The following is a 22,449-nucleotide window of genomic DNA, read 5'->3' on the forward strand; positions in this document are numbered from 1 at the left end:
TATTACCTTTACAGAGTTCCCCACTAACTATTCTAAATCAAAAACAAAATCCCATTAACCAAAAATACTTTTCAAGGGTGTGGACCGGAACGCTGCATTCTCACTTGAGAAGACTGCTCTTTCTTGATATTCTGACCCCGTTTCAACAGCCGGTTTCAGCCCTTCCTGAAGTCAAGCTATATCTTTTATGTTACCAAAATGGATTTTGTTTCTTGGAACAACTTTTTTAAATGAAAATAGAGAGACAGGCCAAAACACTTCTCTGTCTGCGTCCACAGCAGCCAAACGTGAAAGCAAAAGTAAAACTCACAATGCCACAGCCCAGCTCCACCCACACAATAACATCACCGAAGCCACGTGATAAGACAAAAACCTTTCTTAAAGGGACTCTCCCATGACACTACCATGAGGTACCTTGTCAAAGGCTTCACTGAAGTCCATGTATGCAAAATCTATTACCTTTCCCTCATCTATCATCTTTGTCACTTGCTCGAAAAACGCGGTCAAATTGGCGAGGCACGATCTCCCCTTCACAAAACCATGCTGTCCATCACTAATCAGTCCATTTATTTCCAAATGTGTGTAATTCCAATCTCTAAGAAACTTTTCCTATAATTTCCCTGCACTGGCGTAAGGCACACCGGCCTCTAATTTCCTGGATATCCCATTCTGCTCTTCTTAAACAATGGGACAACATTGGCTCCTGTCCAGTCCACTGGAACTTAATCTGTAGCCAATGAGGATACAAAGATTACTGTCATGGCCCCGCCAATTTCCTCCCTTGCCTACCTCAGTATTCTGGTGTAGATCCCATCAGGCCCTGGGGACATATCTAGTTTAATACTTTTTAAAATGCCCAACACCTTTTCTATAGTAATGTCACTATGACTCAGAATATCTGCACTCTTCCCTATACTCCTCATCCACATAGTCCCTCTCTTAGGCGAATACTGAGGCTAATGTATTCATTTCGTATCTCGCACATTTCCTCTGGTTCCAAACATAGATTCCTTACAATATGCTTGAATAGACCAACCCTTTCTCTGGCTAACCTCTTGCTCTTTAGATATCTATAAAACTCCTCAGGATTTCCCATTATCCTTTTTGCCAAAGACATTAAATGACCCCTTTTAGCCTCCCTAACTCCTACCTCGAGTTCGCTCATCCTTTCTTTATATTTTTCATGGTCTTCATCTGTCCCCAACCTTTTGGACCTTACGAGTTTCATAATATCCCTCGTTATCCAGTGAACCTTATACTTGCCACCCTTATCTTTCGGCCTCTCAGGCACATACCGGTCCTGAGTTCTACTCAACTGATATTTGAAATCCTCCCACATGCTGGATGTTGATTTTCCCTCAAATAGCCTCGCCCACTCAACACTCTCCAGATCCTGCCTAATACTATTGTAATTAGCCTTCCCTCAGTCTGCCACATTCACCTGTGGACCACTCGTGTCGTTTTCCATAAGCAGCGTAAGACTGACAGAATTATGATCACTTTTCTCGAAATCATCTCCTACTGAAACGTCGCTCGCCTGGCCGGGCTCATTCCCCAGCACTAGGTCCAATATGGCCCATTCCCGAGTTGGGCTCATTCCAACTTGTTTCAGGATATATTCCTGGACGCTCCTGACAAATTATGCTCCATCCATGGCCTGCAGCAGTAAGTGTTTCCCAGTCAATATTGGGAAAGAAAAATCACCCACCACAACAACCCTGTTGTTGATGCATTTTCCAAGATCTGTCTGCATATCTGCTCTTCTATCGCCGGTTGGCTGTTAGGAGGTCTGTAGTAAACTCCCAACATTGTGACAGCACCATTTCTCTTCCTGAGCTCCACCCATATTACAATACAGTTCGATTGTTGTCATGCTTGGGAACTTCAGGGGTTGATTGTGGTGCAACCGCATATCTACTGGGGTGTCCGCATCCAACTTCACAAAATGTCTTCCATCTGGAATTCGATGCTGGCCTGCCGAATAAAAGCACTCCAGGGCTGATCCTTCGAAGTTATCGCGACATCATTGAAATGCTTTGGCTCGAGAAACATTCATTTTATACTTTTTGTCCCTTACTCTCCCAATGTTATTCTGCACAAAATCATACTTTACAAGCGGTTTCATACAAACTGTAACATCCGTATTCCACAATTGTATTTCAGCTGCTTAATCTCAATACATTTTGTGGATGATGACAATTTAAAATAAATTTATATCTAAAATTAAACAATACTGTTAATTGAAAACTTTCTGACCATTCTGTGCAAGTGTCATGGCAAACGCTTGCAAAAAGATCGTTGTGTCCTTATGCAGAGAATGTTAAATGAAGATGGGTAGAAGTGACTCAATGTATGACGGGTTTACATAAACAAACGGGTTTCCAGTTGCAGATGCCACCATAAGCTCCGGCGTCATATTCCAGGTAAATTCAGGTGCCCGCTACGTGTATTCACCAACACCGATCACCCCATTCACCCATCCCCCATACTCACCACACGCCACCCGCCCAGGCCGACAGTTATACTCACTCATAGAGGCTGGAATGGAACTGAATAGGAATTCTGGCGCAAAATTCAGGCAGGTGCTCAGGCCTGCAGAACTGTGACGCCTTGGCTGGTCTTGAACGTAAAACTTATCATTGCACGACATGTCTGTTTTGACCGAAATTTTATGTTGAGCATCTGTCAGATATTGTGTTGTTTCATATATGTTATATGTTTTATGATTTCTTCTGTTAGCGGAGACAATACGTGAACAACAGGAAGGTCGGTTTCAGTGTTTTACTAATTTATTTTCTTGAAGCCATTAGTAGCATTAAGTATCTTTTTTGCAAATCCGTGATATAAGTTATGATTTCTAAAGTAACATTTCGAAATGTGCAAATAAAACAAAACTCGGTGGAGCACCAGGCAATCAAAATGACACTTATGAAATGCATCGAGGTATAGACAGTCGAATAGATTTGGCGGATGCACGTTAACACAGAGAACCTGTGATAAAATATTTTTTTATTCTAGAGAGTATTGTAGAAGGCAGTATCTGATCAATTAATATATAATAGGAATGTATTGGTGCAGATTACAGTATGGACGTACCTGCAAATATTTTTCACAGTGGCAGACCCAATTGACCAATTATTTGTCGTAAAACGTGTCATAACGAGCTTCATAAATAAGAGTCAATGATTCCCACATCAGGGGAGTTATGTTCACCCTTCAGAAATAGCGTATTGCATCCTACTATTATCACCATACCTTTGGCATAACGTCAAGCCATTGAGATCCAGCAGCAGAGTTTTGCCAGAGTGTTTCCAGCAAAGGGGAGCAGCTGTAAGGGCGAGATACAGGAGAAAGGTTTGGTTCCTTTGAAGCAATCAGGTGGAACTCTACTTTGAATCTTGTGCTGTGCAATGAAAAATTGTTCTTTTAACTGTTCCGAGTATGAGCACTATTGAAACTGTTCATAATATAGTTGACTTCTTCATTCAGTTTGGAAGTAAATACACTGAACTGAATCCTAAAACTATGCAATTCACTTGCATAACTTTGATGAGAAGGTGTGCGACGTTTTATACAAAAAGTAGACGAACATTTATGAGGAAACATCAACATCGGGAGATATTGAAATAAATATTTCAAAATACATAATAACAATGTATTACATATTTTTAAAAAACAGAAACTAGTTGTTGGAGTCCATCATAATGCACTAAAGCATCTAAGGTTTGGAATGTCTTGAAAATCAGAAACATTAAATCGGAGCGAAAGAAAATTGAAAATTAAATTAAACTAGCCCGATCTGTAACACACAAAAAGCTTGACATTTTCCTTTCTGTATTCGTTGTCCATCCATGGGAGCATTCAAGACTCAATCACATTGTTGCAGAGTCACATGTAGACCCAGAATTACTTCCCTATATGGCATTAGTGAATGAATAGGATTTTACAACAATCGGCTATGATTTCTTTATCGCCATGTTAATTCCAGATTTTTATTCAATTCACATTCCAGGATCTGCTCTGGTGAGATTCGAACCCATATTCCCAGAGCATTACGCGAGGTCTTTGAATTATAGTTCAGTGACATTCCACTACGCCATTGCCTACTCATGTAAGTAAAACAATAATAGAAAGGAATGTCATTTAAAAGTTTCAGTCCGTAAATAGAAGACATTTACTCATATCTGCGTTCCACATTTGCTTTTCCAATTATAGACTAGAAATGAGTCGCAACTAATTGTTTAACATTAAGAAAATTAATAGAGATAATTGGTGCAAGCATATTAAAGTTGCAAAAATTCCCAATGAGTTGTGGATATCACAAGGCACCTAAACGCGGTTGCGGCAGAGATACTGGATGCTCTGGGTTATAATTCCCCAAATTCCTCAAAGGCTAAAACTATCCTAGATAGTCGGGGTTCGAAATGTATTCCGCTTTGATAAGAACGAGGTAGAGGCGAAACTGCAATTTTCAGATCCCAAAATCATGAGTCGGGAAGATTCAGAAATTGCATCTCAATAGATAATTGAAATTGCACTGGGAAAATTTGGACATGGCAAAATAATATTAATACTCTCTGAAGAAAGGTGAATCGGCATTGGCTAATATAATAACGTTTCGAATACAAGTCGTTGGGAAAATGAAGACAATGTGGACGGCGAAGGACCGTTATTATTATTGGAAAATTAATTCAGAGGCCCACACTAATGTCCAAAAGACCATAAGACCATAAGACATAGGAGCGGAAGTAAAGCCATTCGGCCCATCAAGTCCTCTCCACCATTCAATCATGGCTGATTTCAACTCCATTTACCCACTCTCTCTCCATAGCCCTTAATTCTTCGAGAAATCAAGAATTTATCAACTTCTGTCTTAACGACACTCAACGTCCCGGCCTCCACCGCCCTCTGTCGCAATGAATTCCACAGACCCACCACTCTCTGGCTGAAGACATGTCTCCTCATCTCTGTTCTACAGTGACTCCCTTTTATTCGAAGGATGTGCCCCCGGGTCCTAGTCTCCCCTGCTAATGGAAACAACTTCCCTATGTCCACCCTATCTAAGCCATTCATTATCTTGTAAATTTCTATTAGAACTCCCCTCAATCTCCTAAACTCCAATGAATATAATCCCAGGATCCTCAGACGTTCCTCGAATGTTAGGCCTACCATTCCTGGGATCATCCGTGTGAATCTCCGCTGGACCCGCTCCAGTGCCAGTATGTCCTTCCTGAGGTGTGGGGCCCAAAATTGCTCACAGTATTCTAAATGGGGACTAACTAATGCTTTATAAAGGTTCAGAAGTACATCCCTGCTTTCATATTCCAAGCCTCTTGAGATAAATGACAACATTGCATTTGCTTTCTTAATTACGGACTCAACCTGCAAGTTTACCTTTAGAGAATCAGGACTAGGGCTCCCAAGTCCCTTTGCACTCCAGCATTATGAATTTTGTCACCGTTTAGAAAATAGTCCATGCCTCTATTCATTTTTCCAAAGTGCAAGACCTCGCACTTGCCCACTCTCTTGAATTGTTGGGATATTACTCATGTCTTCTACTGTGAAGACTGATGCAAAGTACTTATTTAGTTCCTCAGCTATTTCCTTGTCTCCTATCACTATTTTACCAGCGTCATTTTGGAGCGACCCAATGTCTACTTTTGCCTCCCATTTGTTCTTAATGTATTTAAAGAAACTTTTACTATCATTCCTAATGTTACTGGCTAGCCTACCTTCATATTTGATCATTTATTTCCGTATTTCTCTCTTTGTTATCCTCTGTTTGTTTCTGTAGCCTTCCCAATCTTCTGATTTCCCACTACTCTTTGCCACATTATAGGCTTTCTATTTTGCTTTGATGCATTCCCTGTCTTCCTTTGTCAGCCATGGTTGCCTAATCCCCCCCCTCTGATAACCTTTTTTTTCTTTGGGATGAACCTCTGTACTGTGTCCTCAATTACTCCCAGAAACTCCTGCCATTGCTGTTCTCATGTCTTTCCCACTAGGCTCTGCTCCCAGTCGATTTTCGTCAGTTCCTCCCTCATGCCCCTGTAGTTACCTTTATTTAACTGTAACACCTTAACGTCTAATTCTACCTTCTTTCTTTCAAATTGCAGATTGAATTGTACCATATTTTGATCACTGCCTTATTCATTCATCAAGTCTGGCTCATTACATAACACAAAGTCCAGAATGGCCTGTTCCCTCTTGGGCTCCATCACCAGCTGTTTGAAAAAGCCCTCCGGGAACATTCAATATATTCCCATTCCTTGGTTCCACTGGCAGCATTATTTACCCAGTCCACCTGCATGTTGAAGTCCCCCATGATCACTGTGACCTTGCCTTTCTGACATGCACTTTCCATTTCGTGGTGCATTTTGTGTCCCTGGTCCTGACCAATGTTAGTAGGCCTGTACATAACTCCCATTATGGTTTTTTTGCCTTTGTGGTTCCTCAACTCTATCCACACAGCCTCCACATCATCTGACCCTATGTCGTTTAGTGCTGTTGATTGAATTTCATTCCTAATTAACAAGGCAACCCCACCCCCTTTGCGCACCTCTCTGTCTTTTCGATAGGTTGTGACTCCCTGGATGTTTAAATGCCAGTCCTGAACTCTCTGGAACCACGTCTCTGTGATGCCTACCACATCATACCTGCCAGTCACAATCTGGGCCACAAGCTCATCTACCTTGTTCCGTACACTGCGCGCATTTAAATATAGCACCTTTAATTCTCTATTGACCGATCCTTTTTGTTTTCTTAGTGTGGTGGTCCTTTGTTTACTGAGCCTTTCCATACACTGTGTCATATTTTGTGGGATAGGGACTATCGTAACCTCTCCTGAGTTCTGTCTTTTCGTGCTTTTTTGTATTCCTAAGCAGCTACGCTTCCCACTGATTACTTCACCTCTTGGTTCCCTGACTTTCCCTTCCACCCCCCCCCCCCCAATCTCTAGTTTAAAGTCCTATTGACCAGCCTATTTACTCTTTTTGCCAGAACACTGGTCCCAGCTCGGTTCAGGTGGAGACCATCCCAACGGTATAGGTCCCCCCTTTCCCAAAACTGATGCCAGTGTCCCATGAAAAGGAACCCCTCTTTCCCACACCACTCTTTCAGCCACGTGTTAACTTCCCTTATTCTTGCATCCCTTTGCCAATTTGCACGTGGCTCGGGCAGTAATCCGGAGATTATGACCGTTGAGGACCTGTTTTTTAATTTGAATGCTAGCTCTTTGTAATCTCTAAACAGGTCCTCTTTCCTAGACTTGATATGTTGTTGGTACCGAAATGGACCACAACAACTTGATCCTCCCCCTCCCTCTCCAGTATCCTTTCAAGCCGGTCAGAGATGTCCCGCACCCTAGCACCGGGCAGGCAACATACCATGCGGGTCTCTTTATCCTGCTCACAAAGGATGCTATCTATCCCCCGATAATATAATCCCTTACAACTACAACTTGCGTATTTACTCCCTCCCTTTGAATGGCCTGCTGAACCATGGTGCCTTGGTCAGCTGACTCATCCTTCCTGGAGCCCTGTTCGCCATCCACACAGGGAGCAAGTGCCTCATACCTGTTGGACAGGGTCAAGGGCTGAGGCTCCTGAGTTACTGACTACTGGTTCCCTTTACCTGCCTGACTTGCAGTCACACCCTGCTGTCCCTGGCCACTGGCAGGATTTAAACTACTTATTCTGACCGGTGTGACTGCCTCGTGAAAGGTGTGACGGTCCTCGCCCCAAAGACTGATATTCCGTCACGGAAACTGGTGGTATTGGAACAAATAATCGGAAATTGAAATATAATAACACTGTAAAGAAGACGGTTTAGATCGCTTTTTAAAAAAATACGATGCAATTCCAGGACGGTAATTTTACACCCATACCTCTTCTGGCCCCGCAATGTATTGGAGACTCACAGTGATGTTGTGAACTTTGAAAACCCACTGAAATCCACTGCAAATCTGCAAAAAAGATTCACTTTCTGTCAGTTAGAATTGTGCAACCAATATTCCCTGTCAGCCAATAATTATGGAGAAAAAAATCTTCCGAAAGTCACATTGACAAAAGGATTGCCTTCTGAAACTGCCCCGTCTTAACTGAACTCTATGAAGTATAGTTACGGAGCCCAGTCGAAGAAGGAAATTGGAATTCGTTATCCTAACCAGCGAAACATGCCTACTTTTATATATTACATTTTGTACTCTCTTCCACTTTTTGACCAAACACACACAGCCAAACACAACCTTTGCCCCACCACCAAACGTTTGAAATGCAAGGGTGGTCGCCTTAAACACCCTGTACATATTCAATCCTCCATTCCCTATTTTGCATTGTTCAAAGTTTCAGAGACATTTAAATCTATGCTAACTAATGTTGCATAGAGCTGCTAGAATCAAAGATTCTTGGACTCACAAAATTGCTACAGAACGTAAGCAGATCAATAGTACCATTGTGTATGCAGTGGTTCATGGACTGAGCCGTTCAGCTAGTGCCTTTCTCTTTCTCTCCTCCGTGCCACCATGATCTAATCGTCTTTCCATATAACAGCGTAATTTCCTTGTAATTCATTCAAATCCAGGTGTCTTCACCAAGCCCTCAGTTAGTGCACCACACGCCTTAACTATTCGCTGCTTGAGAACAAGTCATCCTCGTGCTACTTTTTCTTAATTGGCTACATTTTTCAAATTTGTTCTCTCCCACCTCGATTAATTCACTTTGAATTTTTGTTTTCTATGCGCTCGGTGCTTACCTCTCAGCTGAAATGCATCATTCAAATTTGTCTAAAACTCATCTTCTCCATTGCGAGTATCTGAAATCTGACTTGGCAGTTGGACTCCCAATCTCTCTTACTGGACAGGGCTGGTGATATTTTTCTGAACATGCTCGAATGCATGCACAATTTCGCTGTGCATTCAAGTGTTTGGTCCAGAAGTGGAAACACTAGTCCAGTTCTGGTCGAACTAGTGACACAGTTCGGAATGTGTAGGATGCTTCATGCTTTAGTAACAGCTCTCCCACCCTTTACTGCCACCGGCAGTGGCATACACCCCAATATTCGCAGATATCTGCTCCTAAACTCAATTTATAATTGTACTCATTGATTTATGCTGTCTCACCATTTTCTTCTTACAAAGATTAAATATCTAATTGAACTTCAACTAGCACACTGCCGCTGAATCTAACTATTGACGAGGTCAGATTCAATTTAGACGGTGTTGTCCCCGCAGTTAATAATGCTTCCAAGATTTTAATCATGCCGGAATGTTAGAAATACGCCTGTACGTCACTGATCAAATTTCGTATCCAGGTTGCTACAAATCATTTTATCAAATTATTTATTCCTTTGCTCACATGTCCTTTTTATATCTTGACTTGCCAAAAATCTTCGTTCATTCGTGGACACATGGCCAAAATATTTCTGCATGCATTTAATGGTGGGCGGGCAGGTAAGTGGAGCTGAGTCCACAAAAAGGTCAACCATGATCTCCTGAAATTGCGAAACAGAATCGAGGGGCAAGATGACCTACTCCTGCTCCTCGTTCTATGTGCTTCTGCTCTTGTGAAGCATGTCCACTTCCACCAGGCTGAAATCCAATGTTCCAACCTAATAGAACATATTGTTTTTGTCAACCACGCATTTAAGGCTATTACACAAGCCTAAGAGGCAAAGATTCCCATTTTCTTTCGGTATTAGCTCGCTCACATATTTTCAGGTTGTTTATTTTCATGTGTTGGTTATTCTCTAACTTCTTCGCTGGACATTTCATATTCCACCTGATTCTCCTTTGCAGTATTTACCGGAAATCTGACATAAGTGTAACATCGAGGCAGTTATTTAATGAAGAGAAATCTCCCGTGTGCTTTCTTAAAGATTCCAATACAGTCCAGTCACATTTACAATTCCGTTGACGCCACTATCTCTTCCCGTGATACTCATACGACTTAGTTTGTGTTGCGACCATTTGAATTCTGCAAATGCTTTGTTTCATTTTTGCTGGGGTTACAATTCATTTCCACAGTTCCATCTCTCAGCACAATATGGAATTCCTGCAATATGTAATTATTATCATCTTCATCAGCCAGCTGGTTACTTACATGGTCACCGATTTATCTAGCATCTGTCCCATTCGAACATCCATGAATACTTATACCTCCCGTCTGCTCTTGTGTAAATTTAGAATTTAAATTGAAAGCATCCTTTGATTCCATCAAAATTTACAATCTCCACATGCTGTGACCAAAGTTATGAAAAACCTTGCTAAAACCAAGACTATCGACATCAAAGGCACTCCGCGTCCCGAGAAAGCACCCAAATAAATAAAAATAGATAATACAAGCATGCAAAAATCGTTTTGGCCGTATTTTGTCAAGCCATGGCATTGCAAATGTAATACTGTCTGAGAGTCAGTACGTTTACAATATATTTTTCTTCACAAGGATTGGTCTAACTGCAGTAACTCTTTGCTCACTTTCAAAACAATTGTACATTGCTAGCTTCTCCCTCCGCTCCTGGATCCCACCGATATCTAGGTTGGAAGGGAAAGTGCCAGCTAAAGCCTCCTATCTAACTTCCTTCCTAAAAAAAACAACATCGAATGGTCGCCTACTGCCCTCTTCCGAATCTCGGTTGGGAAATAAATGTCTGTTTTTCATTAGGTCCATATCCACGCCCACTTTAATTTTTAAATTAGAAAACAAAACACAGATAAAGCCGCTTGTCAGAACTGTGCACACGTCAATCACCTCAAACGCAGGGTCCAGTTCTTCTTCTGAATAAATCATGCTATTTCCTTCCTTAACGTCTCCACAATTACGCATTTGTAACACATTTACAATGTACCTTTGACATTCGTTTAATTTTATGTTCCTTTATTTGTTAATTCCCTTTATCTCCTGGCATTTGCTTTTTCATCTCAACCTTATGTATTTACGCAGGCCTCTGAAGGTTTTCCAGTTTTCAGACATCAATATCTGTCAAACCAGTGGTTCATTTTCGATGTTCTGTCCCGTAAAACGGATTGTAATCAATGCCTCTCTGCGTATCAGTCCGATCTGTTTCCTATGACGGAAAATGCATGCCCAAAATGATCAATATGCTTAACTTCATTGCTTTTCAAACGTTGTTTCCAGGGATCCATTTTTACCAACCAGCCAACTTTCAGGACCCATGCGGGTTGACCTTCGTAACCCACCCCTGCCGATCTTTGTGAATCACGCCGGCCGACATTCGCGATTCACCATTTTCTCTTACTATTAATGCGACAGGTGAGCCTGCTTGGTCCTCAAAATCTCACTCCAATCAGGTTCAAAGGAGGAGAGGGCTATGCACATATCGGGTTCAGGATTCAGCCGGCTCCTTAGTGCCGTCTTAATCTTTCGGAGGATAGCAAATCCAACCTCGCACATGTAGGTCATTGTGAAGGACAAGAGCAACAAAATTTATTTTTTTTCCCAGCTGCAGATACACCTCTGAGTCGCTGCTCCAGATTTCTCGCAGTTTCATTGACTTGTCATGTGCTGGAAATATGCTGTCAAAGCTGAGGCGTAGAGGTTTAGTCAGCTTCATTTGGAGTCGGGCTTTCCAGTTTATTTACAGTTTCCTTCCTAGTGCTGTTTTCCTCGATGTGTCGAAACAGTCTAGGGAACATGTGGTAATTTTGGCTTTGTACTCGCAATTGCCTGACGTCCAATGACTTTTGGAAAGCTGTGAATGTTTCAGAGTGCCGAAAGCAATCATCATCCTTCCTTTGCAATTTGAGGTTCAGTGCATTTAGAATTTAAAGGATGTCTGGAAGGTAAGACATAGTAAGACATCCAAGTTTGATCAGCAAACGAGGACCTGAGAGGATACTGTCTAGGGGAGAAAAGAGTCGATTTCTTACCTCAGTTCGTAAACTCTGAATATCTACCTTATTGACTAATTGTGACAGCGGATGAAGTCCACCGTCATTGGGATTAACTGGTCACTATTTCTATTCAATGCCTTAATGTAGACTAAATGGTCAGCAAAAGAGGCCACACTTCAGTGCACAGAGGGCGACGATGTGATGATTTCCCATGGCTTTCATTGTGTAACCTTGTCAAACGTTCAGTTCTGTCCATGATCAAACCCTGAGGAATATATACTTTCCCAGATCATTTGAGTCATGTTTAGGGATGCAACCCAGATCGAGGTCATAGCCTCGTTCATCATTGATGATCACCACGCAGTCAACCACCGCTATACCTCGGTCGCACTTTGACCCCGTGTTCAGGTCCCAACACTCCCGGTCTGCTTGCGCACTGATGAGCTGGAATGCGTGTGCAGTGCGCCCGCATTTGGTTAACTGGTCGCGGCAGCCATTTTTAAATCCGCTCGCAGCCGGCATTGTTAAAAGCCCGCTGGTGCGGTTTTTGCACGTGAATTCCCGTGATCGGGAACGTCACAACGGCTGGCTCGAGGACCCTCCCGACACCCGTCTGCGACCCACGCGCGGGTCGCGACTTCCGGTTTGAAAACGCCGGCTTCACCTGACTTAGCTGACAGTTCCTGTGGACGTTTTCAGTGTACGTTATAAAAACCCAATCTCCGCTTTGCAAAACATGCTTCTTCTTAAAAAAAACATGAGTTCCAGCTACATATGTGTACTCTTTTCATAAACCTCCTTATTAAATTATTATTGACCATCCAATAAATCTGCTCTCCAACGAATGCCCGTTTAAGCTCCGGGGTTAATTCGATTAAAACAAAAACGTCATGGTGAACCGCATCACTCTCTGCGCTTGTTACGAAACTGCCTACAATGTTACCCTGAATGCGTTTTACTTTAATACAAATTCTATCGGAGTTGACTTTGATGCAGCTGAGATGCCCTCTCTTGGTTTCCTACTGCTTTTACATTTCTCAAACATGTGGCAAGCTGTTACCTGTTCGCTCGCGAGCTGAACGTTCAGACGATATATAAACTCCCAGGTGTGTACGTTTAATTTGTGCTTCATCATTTCAACCCTTAAAAGAACTATATCTCACGATAGTTTATCAGAGAACCCTAAATCTTGTTGAATGTTGGAGGTTTTTCCAATTGTTCATTTAATAATTATTGCTTGTTTCATCCATTATTGGTGTTACCTTATTGGCTTGCAAATCCTACAAAAATAGTGAACTTCCATTCATGCTCATTGTCCACTTATATTTCTGTCTGCGAGTAGCCCACGTGCCAATCTGTGCTTTCAACTCCTCGACCTTATTCCCCAGTCGTCTTCTTATAAAGCCCATGGGACACTAATGATTGGTTTTTGATTTCCAACTTTTTCCCTCGCTCTCCCGACACAGGTAAGGATTCCCGTCCAGCTGCCAAGGTAGTTTTAACCTCTCAAAAACACTCAACAAACCTACCGGGGAAAATATCTGTGAAGGACTGCAGAATTGCAACCAGCCTGGCTTGCAGAATTCCCACCTTCAGAAATAAAGCAAATAAAAACTCCACCGAATGCCTCCGGAATTCGAATCCGTCCACCCTGCACCCCTTTCAGGCAACGCATTCTGCATAATAGTATTACTATTTCTGTACGTCATAATATATCGACGAAATGACCCAAAGCGTAATGCTTCTGCAGGTGCTCCTCAACATTTCCGTCACCAATGCAGTCTATTTGCGAGGCCACATTCATTTTCTGCCAATGTGTTTGGTGCCAATACGGGCATCCGGTTCTATCAATATACGAACTAAGAGCAGGAGCAGCAGTGGGCCCTTCCTGCCTGATCAAATATTCGACAAGATTAGGGATTCTCTGATTGGAATTTCACCCCGATATTTCTGCCTAACTCGACAGCAGGTCTGTGAGGAAGGATAGACAGTTCATAGGGCAAAGTTGCACTCCGTGGAATGGGTTAAAGTGTGTCTGTTTCAATGCAAGGAGTGTCAGGAATAAGGGAGATGAACTTTGAGCATGGATCAGTACTGGGAACTACAATGTTGTGGCCATTACGGATACATGGATTTCACAGGGGTAGGAATGTTTGTCAGCTGTTCCGGTGTTTATATGTTTTCAGAAGAATAGTGAGGGAGGGAAAAGAGGAGCGGGAGTGGCACTGTTAATTAGGGAGTGTACTACAGCTGCAGCAAGGAGGTAGTTGAGGAGGGTTTGTCTACTGAGTCAGTATGGGTGGAAGTCAGGAACATGAAAGGAGCAGTCACTTTATTGCGAGTTTTTATAGAGCCTCCCAATAGCAGCAGAGAGAAAGAGGAACAGATTGGGCGGCAGATCTTGGAAAAGTGCAGAAGTAACAGATTTGTTGTCATTGGTGACTTCAACATACCTAATATTGATTGGAACCTCCGAAGTGCAAACGGTTTGGATGGAGCAGATTTTGTTAGGTGTGTACAGGAAGGATTCCTGACTCAATATGTAGATTGGCCGACAAGGGGGGAGGCCATATTGGACTCGGTGCTCGGCAACGAACCAAGCCAGGTGTCAGATGTCTCGGTGGGAGAACATTTTGGTGACAGTGACCACAAGTAAACGACCTTTACCATAGTCATGGGAAAGGAACACACAATATGGGAAGGTAATTAATTGGAGGAGGGGAATTTATACTGCTATTAGACAGGAGCTGAGGAGCATGCAGTGGGAACATTAGTTCTTAGGCAAATGCATAGGTTAAAGGTTGTTTAAGGGGCACTTGCTGCGAGTGCTGGATTTGTCCCACTGAGACGAGGAAGGAATGGTAAGTTGAAGGACTATTGGATGACAAGAAAAGTGGAGCTTCTAGTCAAGAGGAATCATAGAATCTACAGTGCAGAAGGAGGCCATCCGACCCATCGAGTCCGCACCGGCTCCCGGAACGAGCACCCCAACCAAGGTCCACACCTCCACCACATCCCCCAAACCCAGCAACCCCACCCAACACTGAGTGCAATTTTGGACACGAAGGGCAATTTCGCTTGGCCAATCCGCCTAACCTCCGCATCTTTGGACTCTGGGAGGAAACCGGTGCACCCGGAATAAACCCACGCACACACGGGGAGAACCTGCAGACTCCGCACAGACAGTGACCCAAGCCGGGAATCGAACCTGGGACCCTGGAGCTGTAAAACAATTGTGCTAACCACAATGCTACCGTGCTGCCTAAGAAGAAGAAAGCTGACGTAAGGTTGAGAGAGCACTGATCTGGCACGGCTCAAGAGGGTTCCAAGGTAACCAGAAAGGAGCTCAATAATGAACTGAAGAGAGCTAGAAGGGGGCATGTAAAAGCCCTGGCGGGAAGGATTAGGGAAAATCCCCAAGGTGTTCTACACTTATGTGAGAAATAGGAGTCTGATCAGAGTGAGAGTAGGGCCGATCAGGGATAGTAGAGGGAACTTGTACCCAGAGTCTAAAGAGATGCGGCAGGCCCTAAATCAATGCTTTGCTTCAGTATTCACTAGACAGAGGGACCGTGTTGCCCATGAGATACATTTGCATCCAAGATGATCAGAGGATTGGATAGGGTGGACATTGAGAGCCTTTTTCCTCGGATGGTGATGTCTAGCACGAGGGGACATACCTTTAAATTGAGGGGAGATAGATATAAGACATATGTCAGAGGTAGTTTCTTTACTCAGAGAGTAGTAAGGGCGTGGAATGCCCTGCCTGCAACAATAGTGGACTTGCCAACATTAAGTTGCATTCAAATGGTCATTGGATAGACATATGGACGATAAGGGAATCGTGTAGGTGGGCTTTAGAGTGGTTTCACAGGTCGGCGCAACATCGAGGGCAGAAGGGCCTGTACTGCGCTACAATGCTCTACAATGCTCTAATAGTGTGAACCAGGTTAATAGACTCGAACAGCTTGATATTAAGAAGGAAGATTTGCTGGAAATTTTGAAAAGCATCAGGATAGATAAGTCCCCGATTGGAGGGAGGCGAATGATGGTCCCCTATTCAAGAAAGGGAATAGGGAAATAACTGGGAATTATAAATCCATCCGTCTTACGCCTGTGGTGAGCAAAATATTGGAATGGATTCTGAGAGATAGTGTTTATGATTATTTAGAAAAACATAGTTTCATTAAAGATAGTCAGCATGGCTCTGTGAGGGGCAAGGCATGCCTCACAGGCCTCATTGAATACTTTGAGGGTGGGACGAGACACATTGATGAAGGTCGGGCAGTGGAAGTGGTCTATATGGATTTCAGTAAAGCATTTGATAAGTTTCCCCATGGTAGGCTGATTCAGAACGTTAGGGGGCATGGGATACAGGGAAATTTGTCTGTGTGGATACAGAATTGGCTGGCCGAAATTCCGCATGGAGGTCGGTGACCGTGGTGTCCCACAAGTGTCTGTTCTGTGACTTCTGCTCTTTGTGCTTTTTATAAATAATTCGGATGAGGAAGTGGAAGGGTGGGTTATTAAGTTTGCCGATGACACAAAGGATGCTGGAGCTGAAGATAGTGTTGAGGATTGTTGCAGGTTATAGCAGGACATTGACGGGATGCTGAGCTGGGCTGAGCATTGGCAGATGGAGTTCAATCTTGATAAATGTGCAATGATTCATTTTGGAAGGTCGAATTTGAATGCTGAATACAGGGTTAAAGGCAGGATTCTGGAAAGTGTGGAGGAACAGAGGGATTCTGGGTTCCATGTACATAGATCCCTCAAAGTTGCCACCCAGGTTGATAGTGTTGTTAAGAAGGCTTTCATTAACAGGGCGATTGAGTTTAAAAGCCGCGAGGTTTTGCTGCAGCTTCATAAATCTCTAGTTAGACCGCACTTGGAATATTGTGTCCAGTTCTGTTCGCCTCATTATAGGAAGGATGTGGATGCTTCGGAAAGGGTAGAGAGGAGATTTACCAGGATGCTGCCTGGACTGGAGGGCATGTCTTATGAAGAAAGTAAGAAGTCTTACAACACCAGGTTAAAGTCCAATAGGTTTGTTTCAAAAACTAGCTTTCCGAGCACTGCTCCTTCCTCAGGTGAATGGAGAGGTATGTTCCAGAAACATATATGTAGACAAATTCAAAGATGCAAGAAAATGCTTAGAATGCGATAATTTGCTGGTAATTAAGTCTTTACAGATCCAGAGATAGGGGTAACCCCAGATTAAAAAGATGTGAATTGTCTGAAGCCAGGACAGTTGGTAGCATTTCGCAAGCCCAGGCCAGATGGTGGGGGATGAATGTAATGCGACATGTTTCCCCACCATCTGGCCTGGACTTGCGAAATCCTGCCAACTGTCCTGGCTTCAGACAATGCACACCTCTTTAACCTGGGGTTACCCCTATCTCTGGATCTGTAAAGACTTAATTACCTGCAAATGCTCGCATTCTAAGCATTGTCTTGCATCTTTGAAATTGTCTAGATATATGTTTCTGGAACATACCTCTTCATTCACCTGAAGAAGGAGCAGTGCTCCGAAAGCTAGTGTTTGAAACAACCCTGTTGGACTTTAACCTGGTGTTGTAAGACTTCTTACTATGCTCACCCCAGTCCAACGCCGCCATCCCCACATTATGAAGAAAGGTTGAGGGAGCGAGGGCTTTTCCCACTGGTAGGAAGAAGGCAGAGAGGTGACTTGATAGCGATGTACAAAGTGATGAGAGGCACGGATAGAGTGGATAGCCAGAGATTTTTCCCCAGGGTGGAAATGGCAACAACAAGGGGACATAATTGTAAGGTAATTGGAGGAAGTTGTAGGGGAGATATCAGAGGTAGGTTCTTTACACAGGGAGTGCTGGTTGTATGGAATGCACTTCCAGCAGAGCGGTGGATTCAGAGTCACTAGGGACATTTAAGCGACTCTTAGACAGGCACTTGGACAGCGGTAAATTGTAGGGTGTCGGTTAAGTTGATCTTAGATTAGGATAAATGGTCGGCACAACATCGTGGGCTGAAGGGCCTATACTGTGCTGTGCTGTTCTATGTTCTATGTTCATCATCCAGTCAACATTGGCAATTACACATGTGTCCACAGAATACTCCATTTTCCGTACTTTTGCCCACAGGCGTCACAAATCTTTGACCGTTTGCATCCGTGTTCCTTCCATTTCCCAACTCACTTTCCCACCTACGTTTGTGTCTCACTAAATGCATCAACTATGCCTACAGTCACTTCATCCAACGTATTCATTGTTTTTTTAAAATTGAGGTTCCAGCACTGATCCTTGTTGGGTACCACTCTTCATAGCCTGCCAAATAGAAAAGTACACATGTATCTTAACTCTATTTCCTGTTGTATACCTAATCGTGAGTCCATGATAAAATGTTGTCGTCCCTTCCCCCTCCCAGGAATACACCACTAGATTTGGTGTCCCGCGGTAGCTTTATGTAGCATCTGATCAAATGTCTTGTACCCATCCAAGTACAGGTGATCCGTTTTAAGAGCTGCAGATATGCATCGTTCAAAGCAACCCAATACATCGGTTAAACGTAATGTCCCTGACAAAACCCCATTTCGGCTATGACCGACTGTCTTAAACATAGAACATAGAAAATACAGCACAGAACAGGCCCTTCGGCCCACGATGTTGTGCCGAACCTTTGTCCTAGATTAATCATAGATTATCATTGAATCTACAGTGCAGAAGGAGGCCATTCGGCCCCCTGAGTCTGCACCAGCTCTTGGAAAGAGCACCCTACCCAAACTCAACACCTCCACCCAACACCAAGGGCAATTTGGACATTAAGGGCAATTTATCATTGGCCAATTCACCTAACCCGCACATCTTTGGACTGTGGGAGGAAACCGGAGCACCCGGAGGAAACCCACGCAGACACGGGGAGGACGTGCAGACTCCGCACAGACAATGACCCAAGCCGAAATCGAACCGGGGACCATGGATCTGTGAAGCAATTGTGCTATCCACAATGCTACCGTGCTGCCCTTAAGAACAAATAAATCTACACTATATCATTTTCCCGTAATCCATGTACCTATCCAACAGCTGCTTGAAGGTCACTAATGTTTCCGACTCAACTACTTCCACAGGCAGTGCATTCCATGCCCCCACTACTCTCTGGGTAAAGAACCTACCTCTGATATCCCTCCTATATCTTCCACCTTTCACCTTAAATTCATGTCCCCTTGTAATGGTGTGTTCCACCTGGGGAAAAAGTCTCTGACTGTCTACTCTATCTATTCCCCTGATCATCTTATAAACCTCTATCAAGTCGCCCCTCATCCTTCTCCGCTCTAATGAGAAAAGGCCTAGCACCCTCAACCTTTCCTCGTAAGACCTACTCTCCATTCCAGGCAACATCCTGGTAAATCTTCTTTGCACCTTTTCCAGAGCTTCCACATCCTTCCTAAAATGAGGCGACCAGAACTGTACACAGTACTCCAAATGTGGCCTTACCAAAGTTTTGTACAGCTGCATCATCACCTCACGGCTCTTAAATTCAATCCCTCTGTTAATGAACGCGAGCACACCATAGGCCTTCTTCACAGCTCTATCCACTTGAGTGGCAACTTTCAAAGATGTATGAACATAGACCCCAAGGTCTCTCTGCTCCTCCACAATGCCAAGAACTCTACCGTTAACCCTGTATCTGCATTCATATTTGTCCTTCCAAAATGGACAACCTCACACTTTTCAGGGTTAAACTCCATCTGCCACTTCTCAGCCCAGCTCTGCATCCTATCTATGTCTCTTTGCAGCCGACAACAGCCCTCCTTATTATCCACAACTCCACCAATCTTCGTATCGTCTGCAAATTTACTGACCCACCCTTCAACTCCCTCATCCAAGTCATTAATGAAAATCACAAACAGCAGAGGACCCAGAACTGATCCCTGCGGTACACCACTGGTAACTGGGATCCAGGCTGAATATTTGCCATCCACCACCACTCTCTGACTTCTATCGGTTAGCCAGTTCGTTATCCAACTGGCCAAATTTCCCACTATCCCATGCCTCCTTACTTTGTGCAGAGGCCTACCATGGGGAACTTTATCAAATGCCTTACTAAAATCCATGTACACTACATCCACTGCTTTACCTTCATCCACATGCTTGGTCACCGCCTCAAAGAATTCAGTAAGATTTGTAAGGCAAGACCTACCCCTCACAAATCCGTGCTGACTATCCCTAATCAAGCTGTGTCTTTCCAGATGCTCAGAAATCATATCCTTCAGTAGCCTTTCCATTACTTTGCCTACCACCGAAGTAAGACTAACTGGCCTGTAATTCCCAGGGTTATCCCTAGTTCCTTTTTTGAACAGGGGCACGACATTCGCCACTCTCCAATCCCCTGGTACCACCCCTTTGACAGTGAGGACGAAAAGATAATTGCAAACGGCTCTGCAATTTCATCTCTTGCTTCCCATAGAATCCTTGGATATATCCCGTCAGGCCCGGGGGACTTGTGTATCCTCAAGTTTTTCAAAATGCCCAACACATCTTCCTTCCTAACAAGTATTTCCTCGAGCTTACCAATCTGTTTCACACTGTCCTCTCCAACAATATCGCCCCTCTCATTTGTAAATACAGAAGAAAAGTACTCATTCAAGACCTCGCCTATCTCTTCAGACTCAATACACAATCTCCCGCTACTGTCCTTGATCGGACCTACCCTCGCTCTAGTAATTCTCATATTTCTCACATATGTGGAAAAGGCCTTGGGGTTTTCCTTGATCCGACCCGCCAAAGATTGTTCATGCCCTCTCTTAGCTCTCCTAATCCCTTTCTTCAGTTCCCTCCTGGCTATCTTGTATCCCTCCAATGCCCTGTCTGAACCTTGTTTCCTCAGCCTTACATAAGTCACCTTTTTCCTCTTAACAAGACATTCAACCTCTCTTGTCAACCATGGTTCCCTCACTCGACCATCTCTTCCCTACCTGACAGGGACATACATATCAAGGACACGTAGCACCTGTTCCTTGAACAAGTTCCACATTTCACTTGTGTCCTTCCCTACCAGCCTATGTTCCCAACTTATGCACTTCAATTCTTGTCTGACAACATCGTATTTACCCTTCCCCCAATTGTAAACCTTGCCCTGTTGCACGTACCTATCCCTCTCCATTACTAAAGTGAAAGTCACAGAATTGTGGTCACTATCTCCAAAATGCTCCCCCACTAACAAATCTATCGCTTGCCCTGGTTCATTACCCAGTACTAAATCCAATATTGCCCCTCCTCTGGTTGGACAATCTACATACTGTGTTAGAAAAGCTTCCTGGACACACTGCACAAACACCACCCCATCCAAACTATTTGATCTAAAGAGTTTCCACTCAATATTTGGGAAGTTAAAGTCGCCCATGACTACTACCCTATGACTTCTGCACCTTTCCAAAATCTGTTTCCCAATCTGTTCCTCCACATCTCTGCTACTATTGGGGGGCCTATAGAAAACTCCTAAAAAGGTGACTGCTCCTTTCCTATTTCTGACTTCAACCCATACTACCTCAATAGGGTGATACTCCTCGAACTGCCTTTCTGCAGCTGTTATACTATCTCTTATTAATAATGCCACCCCCCACGTCTTTTACCACCCTCCCTAATCTTATTGAAACATCTATAACCAGGGACCTCCAACAACCATTTCTGCCCCTCTTCTATCCAAGTTTCCGTGATGGCCACCACATCGTAGTCCCAAGTACCGATCCATGCATGCCTTAAGTTCACCCACCTTATTCCTGATGCTTCTTGCGTTGAAGTATACACACTTCAACCCATCTCCGTGCCTGCAAATACTCTCCTTTGTCAGTGTTCCCTTCCCCACTGCCTCATTACATGCTTTGGCGTCCTGAATATCGGCTACCTTAGTTGCTGGACTACAAATCCGGTTCCCATTCCCCTGCCAAATTAGTTTAAACCCTCCCGAAGAGTACTAGCAAACCTCCCTCCCAGGATATTGGTGCCCCTCTGGTTCAGATGCAACCCGTCCTGCTTGTACAGGTCCCACCTTCCCCAGAATGCGCTCCAATTATCCAAATACCTGAAGCCCTCCCTCCTACACCATTCCTGCAGCCACGTGTTCAACTGCACTCTCTCCCTATTCCTAGCCTCGCTATCACGTGGCACCGGCAACAAACCAGAGATGACAACTCTGTCTGTCCTGGCTTTCAACTTCCAGCCTAACTCCCTAAACTTGTTTATTACCTCCACACCCCTTTTCCTACCTATGTCGTTGGTACCAATGTGCAGCACGACTTCTGGCTGCTCCCCCTCCCCCTTAAGTATCCTGAAGACACGATCCGAGACATCCCTGGCCCTGGCACCCGGGAGGCAACATACCTTCCGGGCGTCTCGCTCGCGACCACAGAATCTCCTATCTATTCCCCTAACCATTGAATCTCCTACAACTATTGCTTTTCTATTCTCCCCCCTTCCCTTCTGAGCCCCAGAGTCAGACTCAGTGCCAGAGACCTGGCCGCTAGGGCCTTCCCCCGGTAGGTCATCCCCCCCAACAGCATCCAAAACGGTATACTTGTTTTGAAGGGGAACGGCCACGAGGGATCCCTGCACTGTCTGCCTGTTTGT

General features: G+C 43.9%; 1 long non-coding RNA gene across 1 annotated transcript in view; it reads left to right on the plus strand.

The window, feature by feature from the left end:
* Window positions 1-2,734: 2,734 nt before the first annotated feature.
* Window positions 2,735-22,449, plus strand: part of LOC140387226 (uncharacterized) — a 46,392-nt gene continuing 26,677 nt past the window's right edge. The window contains exon 1 of the long non-coding RNA XR_011933789.1: window positions 2,735-2,766. This is a non-coding gene — a long non-coding RNA (uncharacterized lncRNA). The remainder of the gene's footprint in view (window positions 2,767-22,449) is intronic.

The sequence above is a fragment of the Scyliorhinus torazame genome, chromosome 12 (assembly GCF_047496885.1).
Source record: "Scyliorhinus torazame isolate Kashiwa2021f chromosome 12, sScyTor2.1, whole genome shotgun sequence".
NCBI classification, from domain to species: domain Eukaryota; kingdom Metazoa; phylum Chordata; class Chondrichthyes; order Carcharhiniformes; family Scyliorhinidae; genus Scyliorhinus; species Scyliorhinus torazame.